At 34.9% G+C, this 17,943-nt stretch overlaps 1 protein-coding gene across 1 annotated transcript in view; it reads right to left on the bottom strand.

Moving 5' to 3' along the window:
• ADARB2 (adenosine deaminase RNA specific B2 (inactive)) overlaps window positions 1-17,943 on the bottom strand; it is a 704,572-nt gene that overhangs the window by 21,752 nt on the left and 664,877 nt on the right.

The raw sequence follows: 17,943 nt of genomic DNA, 5'->3' as shown, positions 1-17,943 counted from the left end.
CAAGAAAGCTATGTTCTAGAGAAAATGACTATCTGTCATGAAGGTTATGATTTAGTACTGTATCATAATTTTTTATTTCTATCTCAAACATTTCTTGTTGCTCATGAATGTATTTATGACAAATAGCTTTGTCTTTAAAAGGACTTGTTGGGCAGAATGATCTTAGGTAGTGGTTTGTGGCAAAGGATTCTGCTGTAACTGGAGGTAAATATTTAAGTAATTGATGGGATTTGGGGGAAACTTGGAGGTTGTTTTATAATTCATCATCAGAGAAAAGCAAGGAAACAGTGACATGCCTGTTTATAACAAAGTACTTTATTCAATCTTCTTTCAAAATATAATTAGCATTCATAGGAAAGATACAATTACATTGTAGGTCACTGATGTCTTGGGTTTGGGGAAAAAACAACAGCATTACAGACCCAACTTTTGAATAGTTCTGATTGTCCAAGATTGTCCAAAGACAAATAACTTCTATATCTGTCGTCTTCTTAATAACCTTTAAAATAAGGAGAAAATCAACCTTCTGCTTGCTTAGTTATAGGATTTTCAACTTATTCAGCTAACAGAATCAATAAAATCAAATGTCTTCCTGCATATAAACTGGAGAGTTTTTAGCACTCAGGATTGAATGGAAAAATATCTCACCTTTTGTTCAAACAACTGATATTACTGCAGTGTTGACAGAGACAAAATCCCATGTCCAGTTTTCAATATAGATAATCCCCAAATAAATATTTTTTGTCTGTTTGTCAATCATTGAAATACCACAGATAAGTGGAGAAGAGATCTTAGAAAAAGCTGCCTTTCTTTAACTGAGAGACACAATCTCCTTACTAAGGACAAATCTTGGCCTCAAAGTAACAATGAAAACAATTACAAGATCCCTTTTGGGATAGGCTACAGATCAGTATATTATTCCAAGTGTGAGCCTCTGAGATTAGTTGAAAGAATAATGAAAATCATTAGGATCGTCATGTAATAGGCATTTTGGGTTGTTAGTTTATCGGTTTAATATCTTGACATAACTTCAAATGAGATTTAAATCTATTGAGGGCAGGGATATGACAACATGGACCACTCATTTTGGTACTCTGGTATCTCTGTAAATGAATATTCACCATGTCTTATTCTTTCCCTATCAGGGAAATGGTCTGTTCTCAGATAAGGAAAATAGCAACATGGAAGCGTCCTTATTTGCTAAATCTGAATCCATTGTACACGTAATAGGTTAATGTTGGGAGAAAGTTTGACCAGTGCTAGGGTAAAGTTGGCAACATGCAAGAAAAATGATTGGGTCTGACATTATTTGATCCTTGTTATTTCTCCATACTTTTGATTTCATCTGTGAAGGTAGTTACTCGTGAGCAAAGTCTACCAAAGCAGATCTGTAACTGTTCTACAATTTATAATAAGCATTGACTAGCATGCTGTCTTATTATATGATTTGCAACAGAACCATAGATTATGTCAGTGGTGGGACTTGACACCAGGTAATCCTGAATCATAGGTAATCCCTCTCTCCTCTGCCCTACAAATTTCTCCAGTAGCCAGAAATAAATCCATAATTGTTCAAAATGAAATAAAAAGAATGAAAAAATAGAAAAGAGTGCAACATTTCATCAGAAAAACAACTGATATGGAGAACAGATTGAGATGAAATAATATGATTAGTCAAACTACCTGAAAATTATGATAAAAAGGAATTTTGATAACAATATTACAAGAAATTTTCAAGAACTTCTAGAACAAGAATGTAAAGTAGAAATAGAAATCCACCAATCACCACCTGAAAGAGATTCAGGAGGAAAACTTGTCGGAATATCAGCCAAATTTTAAAGCTCCCATGTTAAGGAGGAAAACATTGGAAGCTTTAAAAAAAGTAAATTCCACAGACCTACAGTAAAATTTCACAAGACCTAGTGGCTACTATTCTAAAAAGTGATGTCTTGGAATACTATATTCCATAGAAAAAAAATAGCTGGAGTTACATTCAGGGGTAGTTTATCCATTAAAGCTAAATATAATCCTGAATGGGAAAAAGGACATTTAAAGAACCCAAAGACTTTCAAGTTTTTGTGACAAAAATCCCAGAACTTTAGGGAAAATTCAACATATATAACATTCAGGAGAAATAAAAGGTAACCACTGAAGATCAAGTATAAGAAATCCAATAAAGTAGAATTGTTTACTTCATATACTTGAAAGTATTAGCAATATTCTTACAATTGTCATTCTTATTTAGATCATTTGAAGGAAAGGCTTGGGCTGATCTGTGAATTATGGAATGATTCTAAAAAATAAAATGGTGTAGAGAGAAAAATAAAATTATGCCCATGAGGCATAAAAAGAAAAACTGAAATAGAAGCTAGTAGAGGAAGAGTAGGTATTGTGAAAACGAGAATGGATTAAAGAGGGAACAACACACACACACACACACACACACACACACACACACAACACATGGTGGGGGGGGAGAGAGAGAGAGAAGGGTATAAAAGTCTTCTAAATTCAGAAAGAAATAAGAGGGCAAGGGTATAGGAATGGAAAGAGGATAAGGGAGGGACTTTTTAGAGGGGTAGGTAGGTTAGGAGTGGAAGGGCATAAGGAATAGTGGGTAAAAGTAAAGGAGAGGAGTGAGAAGGGATAGAGTAAATAGAATGAGTAGGATAGTGAGGAAAAATTAGAAAGAAAATACATAGGGAGTATTTGTACCTTAGAAAGTGAATGGGACAAATTTACCCATAAAATGTAAAGGGATAACGGATAAAAATTAGAATTCAACAATATGTTGCTTTCAGAAAACTATAAAAATAATAAAATAAAGGACAGGAGTAGAATTAAGAATATTTAAAAAAGCATAGATGGTAATCATGATCTTAGACAAAGTTAAGGTTAAAATAAATCAAAACTGAAAAATAGAAAATACACTGTGTTAACATTATTCAAAATTGTTTTAAACCATTCAAGATATCTGGAAAGTATAAAATATCTAAGTATTTATCTGCCAAAATAGATGTGGGTTTTTTTTTTTTGTCCTTCATTCTCAGAGAAGAACATGACATCAGGGATGTTAAACCTTGACAAGCACATGAATTGGATTTGGGTGAGTGGGTGTTGTGCTAAGTCACCAGCCTTAATTTCTCCTCCAGAGCCATCTGGATCCAGTGTCCAGATATGAATCAGGATGACTGGCTGACTGGCGATGCTTTGTAGGAGAGGCATTCAGGTTTAAGTGACTTGCCCAAGATCACACATCTAGTAAATATCTGTTTTCTGAGGCTGGACTCTAACTCCCAAAGAACTACATGAACATAAACACAAAATACTTTTTATGCAAATAAACTTTGTTCTAAATAATTGAAGTAAACTTTATTGTTCATGGGTAGGTAAAAACAATATAATTTTTAAAATGACAGTTTTTCCTAACTAATCTATTCAATCCTTTATCCTAATTAAATGACTTAATCAATTTACTGTTAGGGAAAAATAACAAAGTTGATTTGAAAAAAAACAAAAGGTCAAGAATTTCAAAAAAACCAGAAAAAAAAGATATAAAGTAGATTCAGCAATATTAGACTATAGTATAAGGTGAAAGCATTATTGAAGCATAAAAAAGATAACTTTGCTTATTTTAAAATTAATTTTATTTATTTTTTTGTTCATTTTTTTAGGTTTTTTTTTTTTACAAGGGTTAAGTGGCTTGCCCAAGGCTACATGGCTAGGTAATTAAGTGTCTGAGTCTGGATTTGAACTTAGGTACTCCTGACTACAGGGCTGGTGCTCTATCCACTGTGCCACCTAGCCGCCCCTTAAATTAATTTTAAATTAAAATTTTCTTGTATAAATAAAGTCTATGTAGCCAAGGATAGAAGGAATATAGAAAATTGGGGGAAAACTTTCATAGATAATCTCCCTGATAGGATGTGATTGGATTGGAATGTTGAATTATTGGATTGCTGTGGTATAGGAAATAAAGAGCTGGTTGATTTAGAGAAATCTGGAAGACTTAGCTATATGAAGGAAGATGCTGTCTACCTTCAGTGAAACAGATAAAAGGAGGAAACAGGCCTGGTATGATCTTACTTATCTTTTATATATGAGTGTATGTATATATCTGTGTAGATTTATACATGTACATATATATATATATATATATATATATATATATCCATGTTTAATTGTAGCCTTCTTTATGTTAGTGGGAAGAGGGAGGGGAAATGAAGTAAAAAATGCACAGCAGAGAATGAAAGAAAACCAAAAAGAAAGCAAAAAAGAGCTGGACCACTTTGAAAAGAAATGTATAGTATTTACTATATAGATCTTCTTGAAATAGAAATTTATTGTTTGTATTGAATTCTCTCTTATGGTCTGTTGTGTACATGGCAATACTGTAAGAGAGAATTCAATATATAGAGGCATTGGTACAGAAGAAAAACAGCTTCTCTAGTCAAACTTTACCACAACTACTGATTGAAAAGCTAATATTTTGTATACATACTTTCTATTAGTTTGATGAGTCCCTCTCCTAAATTGAAGTGACTGATTTACGGAGCAAATAGACTAATCATTTTGGTCATTTTTAGATATCTCCCTTTTGAACACTGAATCTGGCATTGGGAAGACCTGAATTTAAATCTGATTTCAAACACTTACTATCTCTGTCATCCTGGGTCCAGCAGTTAAATTTTGTCTCAGTTTACTCACCTATAAAATGGATGTGAAACAGCTGTTCGAAAGCTTTTGTGAAGATCTAATGAGATTATGGTTATAAAACCTTTAGTGCAGTACCTGGTTACCTTCCTGTCTTCTCTTTCCCTTTTCTCTGCGTTTTTCTTTTCTCTCTTGTTCCTTCTTTTGTTCCTCCCTTCTTTTCTAGTCATTCCATCCTTTTTGGTTCCTTCATTGCATATCACCACGTTCTAGTAAGTACTTATTTACATTTCTTTGTAGTTTATTGTAGAACTTACTCTTCATTACCATCTGCTCATAGAATAAAAGTTCTCTCAATTTTTTTTTGAATTTTTATGATAGTTTCCATTGAAATATATATATATATATATATATATATATATATATATATATATATATTTAGCACATATAGTATAAATTGGTGAAAGATGGAGAGAGATTGAAGCTAGGTGACAAGTCCTCTTTATTCCAGGGGTTGAACAAGGATGTATTGGACTCCAATTTTAATTTTAGAATGCTTTTTTCTTAAGGGTATAGTTTATTACTATCATTGCTTTAAAAATATGGTAAAGAAGGAAAAAATAATTTAAGATTTAGCTAGCTATGTGACCTTGAGCAAGTCATCTCACTTGGACTTGACTGGTACATTTAGAGGGTAAGTGCTCTTCCCATCCCACCCTCTAGAACCTTTCTTCAGTCATTAATAAACTCCATATCTTCTTTTCCATAACCTCCATCTTGTAGTCAGGAAAATTTGCTCCTTCTAGGATTCACTTCATCACTAACCACTGTATTGAATATTCACTCATTTTTTATTTTTTCCCTTAATGTCTTCTATCTTGCGCACTACTTGTACTACACTATCTTGTGTGCCACTTTCAGACCCTCCCCTGGCCACCATCATTCAACATCCTTTTCTAATATATCTCTCAATTCTTCTATCTAATCTAGTTCAAGTCTTTAGTATTGTGACCAATCTGCCACAGGTCCTTCTTCCTTTTTTTTCCCCAGGGAAACTGGTATATCTGGTTCTGGGACAGCTAGATGACTCAGTGGACAGAGCACTGGCCCTGGAATCAGGAGGACCTGAGTTCAAATCCAGTCTCAGACCTTAACATTTACTAGCTGTGTGATCCTGGGCAAGTCACTTAACTGCAATTACCTCACATCCAGTACCCTCTCCAGTCATCCAGATGCATATCTTGCCATTGGACCCAGATGGTTCCAGAGGTGAAAGTGAAGCTGGTGACTTAGCACAGCACCCCCTCACTCAAATTCAGTTTACATGCATATAATGGCATCATCTTCCTATTGTCATGGCCTTCTTCGAGGGCAAAGGACAAACATCAACAACAGTATCTGTTTCATGGTTTATCTCTAGCCTAACTTCTATACTCATATTTGGAGATTTCAGTAGACTTACTGATGTTCCCTCAAATTCTCTGGCCTTTTAGGTCATGTACACTTTCATACTATTTATTACCCACAGGGACCCACTGTTACTCATAACTATGCCACCTTTGAGACTTGGAAAACAGAGATTGCCCATTTTGATCACTATTTCCTTTGTTTCCATCTCTTACTCTGCTGCATGCCTCCCAAATTGATCCTTTGGTCTGCCTGTACCTTTAATTGTCCCAGCTTATTATAGTTGTTATGGCATCACTTTCTTTTCTTCATAATCTTGATCCTAGAGTCAACCAGTTCAACCACATACTTTTTCCACCCTTGACTCCTTTTCCCTTTTGTCCTTTCAAATCTTCAATCCTGAAAACCCCTCCACCAACTACTTTTTCGGATCATTCTCTGGAGCTACTAAATATTAATAGTGGAAGTCATACAACTATATTAATGGGAGCCATAACAAATTAATGTTGTCTAATCTTAATTGGTCCTTCATTGTTGTGCTGCAACACTTTTATTTCTTTGATTTTCTCTGTCATACTTTTATACATATGCCAGAGTTCTCTAAGGTATATGTATGACAATATGCCTCCTCTTCTCAATGATCTCCTATGACTCCCCCTTGTCTATGGAATAAAATATAAGCTCATTTATTACCCTCTTCAACCTTATTCAGCTAATTTTCTACCCTTATTTTATATGTCTCCTGAATGTCACTTGCTGTTGTTTAAACCTGATATTACATCTCCCTCCTCTCAGCATTCATAGAATAAATTTTTCATGCCTGAAATGTGGCCCTTCCTCAACTCTACCTTTCAGAATTCTTATTTTTCTTAAAGGCTTGATATATTATGATGCCTTCCTCAATTTCTTCAGTTGTTAGTTTTCTACCTTCCTCACTTTTCTTGGTACTACACCAAGAAATTAATTTTTGTCTCATATAACCAGTGTCTGGGACATATTAGATACTTATTAAATTTTTGTGGGATAGAATTAAATAGTAAATCTTACCTCTCAAATGATATTATAAGATTTATGAAGGCAAGGATTTTGTGTAATATTTCCTTGTTTTTCTCATAGTTTTGGTACACTGCTATACTCTGTTTATAGGGTAACAGGTGGAACTGAATTGAACTCTAAGGGAACAAATTGCTAACACCTGAAACACTAAAGGCAATGCCAAAGGCAAGTGGTAACCCAGGAACCAGACCCCCGACCCCAGCACAGAAAGGGGACTATGCCCCCTTTGCCCTAGGAGCAGAATTCAACTATCAAACGAACAAAAATCCCACAAGAGGGATGCTAAAGATGTCATCTCAGTGGAGGAAATCAGTGACAATCTGTCTACATGTGAAGCCTCAAAGATGTTTTTGCATTGGTCTCAAATTCCAAAAAGACTTCTTAAAGAGTTCAAAAAGTATTTTAAAAATCCAAAGAAAAGATGAAGTAAAACGGAGAAATGAAATGAATTATGCAGGAGTATTATGAAAAACTGACTGAAGAAAGCAATACTTCAGAGGCGGCTAGGTGGTGTAGTGGATAGAGTACCAGCCCTGGAGTCAGGAGTACCTGAGTTCAAATCCAGCCTCAGACACTTAATAATTACCTAGCTATGTGGCCTTGGGCAAACCACTTAACCCCATTGCCTTGCAAAAACCTTAAAAAAAAAGAAAACAATATTTCTAAAAAATAATATTGAACAAATGGAAAAAGAAATCAGTTTCTTTAAGAGCAAAAATGACCAAATGGAAAAGGAATTAATCAAAAAAGTAAAACTGGTTAGCCATAAAATGAATGTAACTCATTAAAAAGTAAAATTGATCAACTAGAAAAGGAAACACAAAAGTTAACTGAAGAAAATGAAAATCTAAAAATTAAAATTGGACAAATGGACACTAATGACTCCATGAGACACCAAGACTGCTTTGAACAAAAACAAAATACTGAAAAAAATAGGAAAAAAATGTAAAGTGTCTCTTTGGGAAAATGACCAATCTGGAAAATAGATCCAGAAGAGATAATTTATACATCACGGTTTACCTGAAAGTCATAATCAGAAAAAGAACCTTGAAAATATCATGTAGGACATTATCATGGAAAATTTCCCTAATATTCTAGAACAAGAAGATAAAATAGTACTTGAAAGAATCCATCAATCTCTCACAGAAGAGATTCCAAAATAAAAATTCCAAAGAATATTGTAATCAATTTCAGAATTCTCCATTAAAGGAGAAATTACTGCAAGCTGCCAAATGAAGCAATTTAAATACTAGGGATTCAGAGTCAGGATTACATGGGAAGGACTGGAGGGCCTGAAATATAATATTTTGGAGGGCAAAGGAGTTTGAATTACAACCAATAATCAAACTATTCTGCAAAATTCAGCATATTCTTTCAGGAGAAAAAATGAATTTTCAAAGAAAAAGAGGATTTTTCAAACTTACCTGATAAAAAGATGAGAATTGAACATTAAATTTGATCTTCAAACACAAAACTCAAGAGATACACAAAAAGATAAATGGAAAGAAAGATATGTTAGTCAATAAGACTTAATGGGAAGACAACACCTGTAACTCTTGAGTCTGAATGCAGAGCAAACCATACTTTGTTTACTTTTATAAACTTCTTTTATGTTGAGTCTTTCTGTCTCATGATCTCCCTTCCTTTAACTGGTTCCAACTCTGTTTTCGCAACATGCCTAATATGGAAATATGTTAAACACAATTGTGTGTATATAACCTATAGCAGATTTTTCACTGCCATGGGGAGAGGGAAGGGAAGAAAGGGAGGTTAAAAAAATGTGGAATTCAACCATCCTTGGATAGATAATTAGATGGAGGGTGTGAATATTTATATTTGGACAACTGGAGGGAGGGTACTTGGATACAGGGTGTGAGCACACTAATCAAGCAAGATATGATGGTAGTATTTAAGCTCATAAGAGTTGTATTTTTATTGGGACAGCTGGAAGGAGGATACTGGGAAAGAAGATATGAGTATAAATTGATTATGATATGATGATGTTTATGGCTTTTGAGAATTGTTCTTCTATCAAGACATTTGAAAGGAATATACTCTGCCATTGGGTGTGGGTACAAGATAGGCATAAAATAAGGAAGACCTGACAAAAGGGTTATACTGTGAGAAGAAGGTAGAGGTATTAGAGGATAATGAGCATCACATGAAGAGGCACACATGCCCTATAAACAGAGAGAGAGAGAGAGAGAGAGAGAGAGAGAGAGAGAGAGAGAGAGAGAGAGAGAGAGAGAGAGAGAGAGAGAGAGAGAGATTTGGCTCAAAGAGGGAAGATATGCATTCCCATTTAGGTTTAGAAATTGATCATACACTATAGGGAATTAGGAAGGAACAGGGGAAAAGACAGTGTGAGGCAGGCTGTAATTACAAACAAAACATTAGTGAGGAGGGATAAGGGGAAAGGAAAAAAGAAAAGTATAAACAGGGAAAGAGAGGATGAAGGGAAAGAAAAGTTTTTGCACAAATAACACCAATGCAACCAAGGTTAGAAGGAATGTAGAAATCTAGGAAACAATTTTCACTAGTGTTTCTATAAGAATTATTGAATGGACAGACTTTGGAAAAACCTGGAAAGACTTGCATAAACATTAATAGGAACAATCAGTCTCAGAACTTCAGGGACAATCCTGAGAGACTTGTATACAAGGCATCATTCATATCCAGAAAAAGACTATGGAGTCTGAATACAGAGCAAACCATAATATGTTCACTTTTTAAAACTTCTTTTATGTTGATTCTTTCTCTCTCATGATCTCCCTCCTCCCAATTGGTTCTAATTCCATTTTCACAACATGCCTAATATGGAAATATGTTAAACGCAATTGTGTACATACAGCCTATAGCAGAATGATCACTGCCATGGGGAGAGGGAAGGGAAAAAAAGGGTGGTAGAAAAATTTGGAACTCAAAAGCTTGCACAAGGATGAATGTTAAAAGCTATCTTTGCATGTAATTGGAAAAAAAACTTAATAGAAAAAAAGAAAAAAATGTAATGTGAGAGTACTGTAAAAGTGGTTATTGTTGTTTGTTCTTTGCTGTTGCTCTCAAAGAGGACTATGACATGACATGCAAGTGAATTGGATTTAAATGAGGGAGTACTCTTCAGAGTTATCAGCCTCACTTTCTCCTCCAGAGCCATCAGGGTCCAGTAGCCAGAAATGGGTCCAGAAGTCTGGATTTGGCCCTGTAGTGGAAAAATCTTTTCTTTTTAATTTTTTTATTTATTTAAGGAAATGGGGTTAAGTGACTTGCCCAAGGTCACACAAGGTGGGCAATTATTAAGTGTCTAAGGCAGGATTTGAACTGAGGGACTCCTGACTCCAGGGCCAGTGCTCTATCCACTGTGCCACCTAGCTGCCCCATGCAGTGGAAAAATCTTGTCTTTTTTTTAAAGCTAAGGTGCTTAACAGCTCTCAGTTAGTTTGAAGCAACGCTCATTCAATGATTAAGGGTAGGCAAGAAAGAAATGAAGCAAAGAATGATCTCTTTTATGTAGTCAGGGAAAAAAATCTGAGAGGGGAAAACCTGTAAGGTATTGTTTTTTGTTATTTATATTAACTATGAGAAATCCAGGACCAAACAATGACCAAGTAGGGCTTGATCTGGGACCTGTTGTTTTAAAAAAAATTATTTAAGGCAATGGGGTTAAGTGACTTGCCCAAGGTCTTACAGCTAGGTAATTGTTAAGTATCTGAGGTCAGATTTGAACTCAGGTCCTCCTGACGCCAGGGCTGATGCTCTATCCACTTCACCACTTAGCTGCCTTCAGATATAGGACCTATTATTGACCAATCAATGAGAGCTAAAGTGATTTGGGTATAAGGCAAATTCCTTAAGAACCAAATCTAGCTGGTGAAGATAAGGAAGAGAGATGTTTTGCAACTGGTCATTCACTTTCTTTTACCATCAAACTTACCCAGAACATTTGGATTTTACATCAGGATAAGGAACCCAAGAACCCAGTGAGCTCTACTGTCTGGACTAGAAGAACAAAGGATGAAAAAGACCTATTTTTCCTATTGTTGTATAAGTTTTGGTTCAAGTGTTTGAGAATGACAGTCGTTTAACTAGGACCTCTATTTTAAGCCTAGAGTCACAAATGATATTCTCTTCTGACTTCAAGAATCTGACTTTTAAAACAAGATAGCACATAGCATATCTCAGTTAACACTGTGAATAAAACAGGTAGACAGAATGTCAGGTGTTTTTTTTTTTTTCCTGAAAGGGGAAAAAAGAGCAATTCACTTTGGGGGAATATTGAGCAGCAAATCTCCATAATCAGAAGGAGAATTTCACATTCTTCTTAGTCTGAAGTCTAAGCTTAGAAATCAGACAGTACTGTTTTCTCTAGAGAAAAAGCTATCATTTTTTTTTAAAGCTTTTCATTTTCATAAAGTTTTAATCTGCTCATTTAGAGACACATTTTGATCAATAATCAGGCTTAGGTACTTAAAATTAGAAACCATATCTAAAGGAACATTAGTTCCAGAAGATTTAGACTGTTAAGTGTCACTCAACTTCTGAGTTTTAGAGACGAATAAAACTTGGATTTTCCCTAGGCTTCCAACTGGCTGTGGTATTTGTTGATTAGAGAGAGTCCAGACTGACTCATTAAAATTCAGAGGTTTAACTAAGATGCTGATCATGTCTAAAGGAAAGTGGCACAATAGAATGTCAGCCAGATTTACCTCAGCCAGAGTATTTGGCCCAGTGAGCAGAGTTGGAGCTGTCTGGAGCTGTTCAGAATAGCTTAATGAAGCAAATAACTGAAATTTAATTGAAACTTTGTCTGAAACTTCATAGAGATATGGACTCGACCAGTGACATTCATCCCCCATTTCTTCAATAGCTTTGGGAGAGGTCATAGCATTTTCTGTTTCTTATATAGTCTGAACTGAACAGTATTGATTGCCTCAGGTTTGGATGCAAGTCTTAGAACTGTTTTGGGCAACTAGGGGACTCAGTGGATAGAGAACTAGGACTGGAGTCAGAAAAAGTCATCTTCCTCAGTTTGAATTACTCACAAAATTGGTGACCTTGGGCAAGTCCCTTAACCCTGTTTGCCTCAGTCTCCTCATCTGTAAAATGAGCCAAAGAAGGAAATTGCAAACCAGTTCAGTATCTTTTTCAAGAAAACTCCCAAATGGCATCAGGAAGAATTGGACATGACTGAAATAGTTGAACAACATATGACATTACTCATTGCTGCTAAAGAGGCTGTGAATATACCCATTTTGCAGATTTGGACAAATGTCAGATGAGATGACTTTCAGAATCAATTTATAATGTTGTAGTAGACCTGGATGAGTGTTCTGATGTAAGAACTGAGAGCTCTGTATCTTAGGGAATAGATCTTCCTAATCAAGAATTGTTTAAGATTCTTGTCATAGTGGAGTTAAGGAAATGTCAAGTATTGCCTTTTAATAATCGTAATCATATAATGATGATAATGATGTTTACCGAATACTTTATGAATATCATTCAAATTTATTTCCACAGCCCTGGGAGGTAGGTAATAATATCATATCCATTTTAAAGATGAGGAAATTGAGGCAGATGAGGTTTAAATGACTTGCTCAGGGTCAAAGAGGTAATTAGTGACTGAAGCCGAATCTGAAGACTAGGCTCAGTGCTCAAAGGGACTATGTCTGCAAATGATCAAAACAATCAGTTAATTTGTTCAAAAAATAAATCAATTTAAAAAAGAGAGAGGCATTCATCATACTTAGGTAGGATGTGCAATACCAAAATGCTATATTTCAATTTAAGTCTTCCTAATCTATTCATCACATCATTTGTTGTTCAGTCGTTTCAGTTGATACCAATTCTTTATGACCCCATTCTTTTTTTTTTTTAGGTTTTTGCAAGACAAATGGGGTTAAGTGGCTTGCCCAAGGCCACACGGCTAGGTAATTATTAAATGTCTGAGACCAGATTTGAACCCAGGTACTCATGACTCCAAGGCCGGTGCTTTATCCACTACGCCACCTAGCTGCCCCCATGACCCCATTCTTGGCAAAGACACTGGAGTGATTGGCCATTTCCTTCTCCGGCTCATTTTATAGATGAGGAAACTGAGGCAAAGAAGGTTTAGTGACTTGTCAAGGTCACACAACTAGTAAATGTCTGAGGCCAGATTTAAAGTCATGAAGATGAGTCTTCCTGACTCCAGGTTCAGCACTCTATCCCTACCTAGTTTTCCATTACTACATCATACTGTAACACATGTGTGTGAACATATTCACATGAATATAAATAATGAACATGAACATATAAATGAAAATAAAATACACGTACACATGCATATATTGTTATTACTATTCAACAGTATTTCTGAAGAGAAAGGAAGAGAAGAGGAGGGGGTGAGTGGTAGCACACTGGATAGAATGCTATATCTGGAGTTAGTTCTGAGTTCAAATGTGACTTCAAACACTTACTAGCTATGTGAAGCCTTGCTTCAGTTTTCTCTTCTGTTAAATGGTGATACTAATATAACCTTTCTAAGGCTGTCAAATGAAATGAGATAACATATCCAAAAGTGCTCTGCAAAAATTAAAACACTAAATAAATACCATCTATTGTTATTATGTTGATAATTTTCTCTTGACGATTAAGAAACAGAGTTATAGTTGATAAAGGACATGCAGAGCTGTGAAATCCTTTGGTATCTGATGATTTCTTTTGACCTTCATTGCTTCTGTGTCTGCATTTGTTTCTCTCCTCAAGCTATACACATAGAATTTGGCCTAATGGGATGTGGAGAAGAGATGAATAACCAAAGACAATGGATTTCACATCAGGCTCTATATGCATAGAATCTAATCAAAAGCATTTATTAAACTCTTGGTGGGGACTAGATACTGGGGTTACAATGAAATAATCCCTTACCTTCAAGGAGTTTGAGTTATGAGATATAGAATGTCAAGAGTTGGAAGGAAATTTCGAATGCACTAAATTTATGCTCTCTGGGTTTATAAAGCTGAAAGTGAAGGTGAAGAAATAAGGTAACTTTTTCAATATGAAGCAGCTGGGTAGTTACAAAAGGGTAGGAACACAGATCTCCTCTGAGTCTAAGGCTCATTTTTCATTTTGGCCTTCCAAAGGGAAGTAGATATTTTGTCAAGAAATTGGATTAAAAAAAAATTCAGACTTCTGGTTTCAGAGTGTAAGGAAGTCCTGGTAAGGAAACTCCTAGCGATACAGTTGAACAGCTTGACATAAGCTATTCCATAGAGTATGAAAGAAGAGATCTGGGAAAAAATGGATAAAAAATAAATCTTTGGTACCAAAGTAGGCTGCTGGGATGGTCCCAGAATACCCTTCCTGGTGAGGAATGGGATACTTTCTGGATTTATTTTGTTGTTTCAGCCATAACTGATGCTTTGCAATCGCATTTTGGTCATAGACATTTGATCATTTCTTGTCAAGGACACTGAAATATTTTACCACTTCCTTTTCCAGCTAGTTTTACAAATGAGGAAACTGAGGTAAAGAGGGTAAAGTGACTTGCCCAGGATCACCTAATTAATAAGAACCTGAGGTAAAATTTGAATTCAGGAAGATGAATCTTTATGATTCCAGGCTTGGCATTCTTTCCATTGTGCCACCTAGTTGCCCTTCATTTGTAAAACGAAGGAAAGGGGAACAGTATTATTTTTAATCCTCCCATCTTGTGATCATAAATAAGACATTTTACCTTGCTATATCTTAATTTTTTCACCTTTAAAATGAAGTAATTATATGAGAAGAAATTTTGAAAAAAACATTTTCTGAGTAACCTGGGAAGAACTCTGAATAGAGCAGAGTGATGGTTTCTGTAATAACAGTATTATAGAGAAAAATAACAGAGATGTGAGAACTCTGATCAAAGCAATTATAAACAACAAGGCCAGAAGACTGAACCTATAATAAACCTTCTGCAAAGAGAGGTGATGGTGAATGTGAAAGTTTGTTTTTCTGGACTATTTTTCTTTTTGATTCAGTGGGGGATGGGTATTGGGAAAGGAGAGATTGTAAATGAATGTAAAATAAATTTATTTTAAAATACAAACAAAAGAAGAAAATTTAAAAATGAATCATTGAATGAGATGCTATGAAATATTCCTTGTGGTTCCAAGTCTGATCCCATGAAGGTGCCCTGATATTACTCATGAAATGCAAAACAAAGTTGATTAAATGCTTTTTAGAATCATTGGAGCTAGAAGCAGAAGTCAACTTATGATCTGATCACTGGAGAGATCTCATCTTTATGTATCCCCTGATTCTACTCTCTGAATCCCAGGAAAAAATGAGAGACGGGGATAGATCAATTAGCTAAATTCCTCTACACTGATACAACACCACCAACTATGGGAGTTAAAGAGAATGTCTCATCTGTGTAATTTATAAAAGGAAGCATGCTGTAACACTTTTCAGGAGGCAACAAAGGTAAATAATTGTCTTACTGAGAGAATATTAAGGAATTCCCCAAACATCTACCTTCTTCTTTGTCAATATTTATCTGATTATACAATCATCCATCGAATCAAAAGATTCATTCATTTACAATCTTCACTATCTATTGAGCTTTTATAACTTTCTAATATTTATTGTGCTATAAACCCATCATTTTGATTGTTGCTAAAACTTCCATTATACCTCAAAATCATGACAATTATTATTTATGACATTCGGACCAAGAATGGCACCTGCTGTGGTCTTATTTACATGACTTTTTAGGGTCTATTGATTTAAAAATTGAATCCTTATGAGTTTTAGTTTTTGCTCAATATTTTGAAGGGAGTGGTAGGGAGTTAGAGTGGTCTAAATCTTACTTAGGTACCTAGTTAATAAGTGAATTCCAATTTATTTTAAACTAATATGAGAGAAGATTAGCAAAGAGGATAACAAATGTATTCCTCTCATGGATACATTATCTCTAATTAAAGATATAATTGTGCTAATTGATTGTCATTTAAATAAATAAGAAGTATGTGACATAGATGATGGAACAATTCAGCTTTAACACTTTTTTTTTTCTTTAGCACTTGCACAAATTGAAACTCCATCTCATAATGGAGACAGAAACTTATATATCTAGATGAAAATGGCTCCCAAACAGCTTGTTGAATAAGATTGATTCCCTTGGAAAGATGGTCACAGTGTGAAACTTGATGATAAGGATCTCTTTTAGAATGCCTAGGGTCCCAATGACATCTTAGGTTTCAGGGCTTCAATTTAAGCACTGCCTCAAAGTAAAAAATATATTCTCTCTCTTTTTAAAAACTGAATTTTATTTTCCGCCAACTATCAAATATTTATTTTTATACCTCCACACATTCTCTTCCCTCAATTCAGCATCCAGAAAAAAGGAAAAGTTTTTTTTTCTTACAAAACATGTATTGGCAAACAAAATATATCCTATATCCTAAAATGTAGAAGATATTCTCAATCTGGTTGCAGTAAAAAAGGTCAGGTTTAGGGAGCTAAAAGGGTGCATTTCTCTCATCCTTCCAGGGACCAAATATGGGGGAACCCTGGGAAATGCTATATTCCCTTTGATATTCAATCTGAGGGGCAGCTAAGTAGTGCAGTAGATAGAGCACCAGCCCTGGAGTCAGGAGGACCAGAGTTCAAATTTGACCTCAGGCACCTAATGATTACCTGGCTGTGTGATTCTGGGCAAGTCACTTAACTCAATTGCCTTGTAAAAACCAAAAAGAAAAAAAGAAATTCAATCTATACTCTACCTTTATGCATTTGTTTGTACTTTGCTTTTTAATCCTTCTTACAATGCTGTTTCAGAAAAGTAGGTTGTATTTATTTTTTTGGTCATTCTCCAATTCAATCCAAAAATACTAACTGAATGATCTCCAATAGAATGGAAACTTCTTGAGTGCAGTGATGGTTTTATTTTTATTGTATATATGTCATCAATGACTAGCTTTTTATTGCGGATCTAGTAATCTTAATATTTGTTAAATTGAATGCCTGTTATGGGCAAATCATAAGTGAACACTAGGAGCAATAGGAAAAAAGTAATATATATATATATATATATATATATATATATATATATATATATATACTTTAAATTGGATCCTTGACCAAAAAAAAAAAACCAAACTAAAAAATTGCATCCTATTTATCTTTACCTTACTTATGCTTAGGACTTTGCATGGCTTCAATTTGGCCATATGAATATAGCTGAATCAATATTATAAGAATAGTATATTCAACACTGGGAAAGTGTTCACAGTGAACTCAGATTGTGAAATGGTTCCTCATCTAGTTTGGGAACGAGTGTACTCATTCTCTCTTTCCTTATTTTGAACTGTCCTATCTTCCTACCTGTCCTTTTCCTCTTGGCATCAGACATGACCTCTGGTTGCACAAGGACCATTGGATTTTGCTCATGAGCCATCACTTTTTTGTGCTTACAATGACATGATTTACCACTCCTCCATCTTCTGTCCCTGGGCAGAATTATTTTTTAAATCCCATTTTTAGGGGAAATGTCCTTTCTTCAATCTAAATTATCATAAATCTGAGGTTCAGGTTTTGGATCTATATAACTGGATAGAAAACACCTAAGTATTTTATTGTATTTTAGTGAAGTCAGCTGAAACAATGAATGCTACAACATGCTTAAGATCTTACATCATTCACATAGTACATGTTCTTCTGAAAGATGGCAAATATAGATCCATCTAAAATCAATGCTCTGTTTAATTTAATTATCTTATTCTGCGTTTAAGGGTTTGGATCTTTCTAGTACTCATGGAGGCACAGAGTCTTCCAATGCCTTTGAATGTGTGGTACTTTCCAATATCC

The sequence above is a fragment of the Macrotis lagotis genome, chromosome 7, assembly GCF_037893015.1.
Source record: "Macrotis lagotis isolate mMagLag1 chromosome 7, bilby.v1.9.chrom.fasta, whole genome shotgun sequence".
Lineage (NCBI taxonomy): Eukaryota > Metazoa > Chordata > Mammalia > Peramelemorphia > Peramelidae > Macrotis > Macrotis lagotis.
The sequence above is the reverse complement of the archived record's forward strand: the minus strand, read 5'-3'. Positions and strand labels throughout refer to the sequence as shown.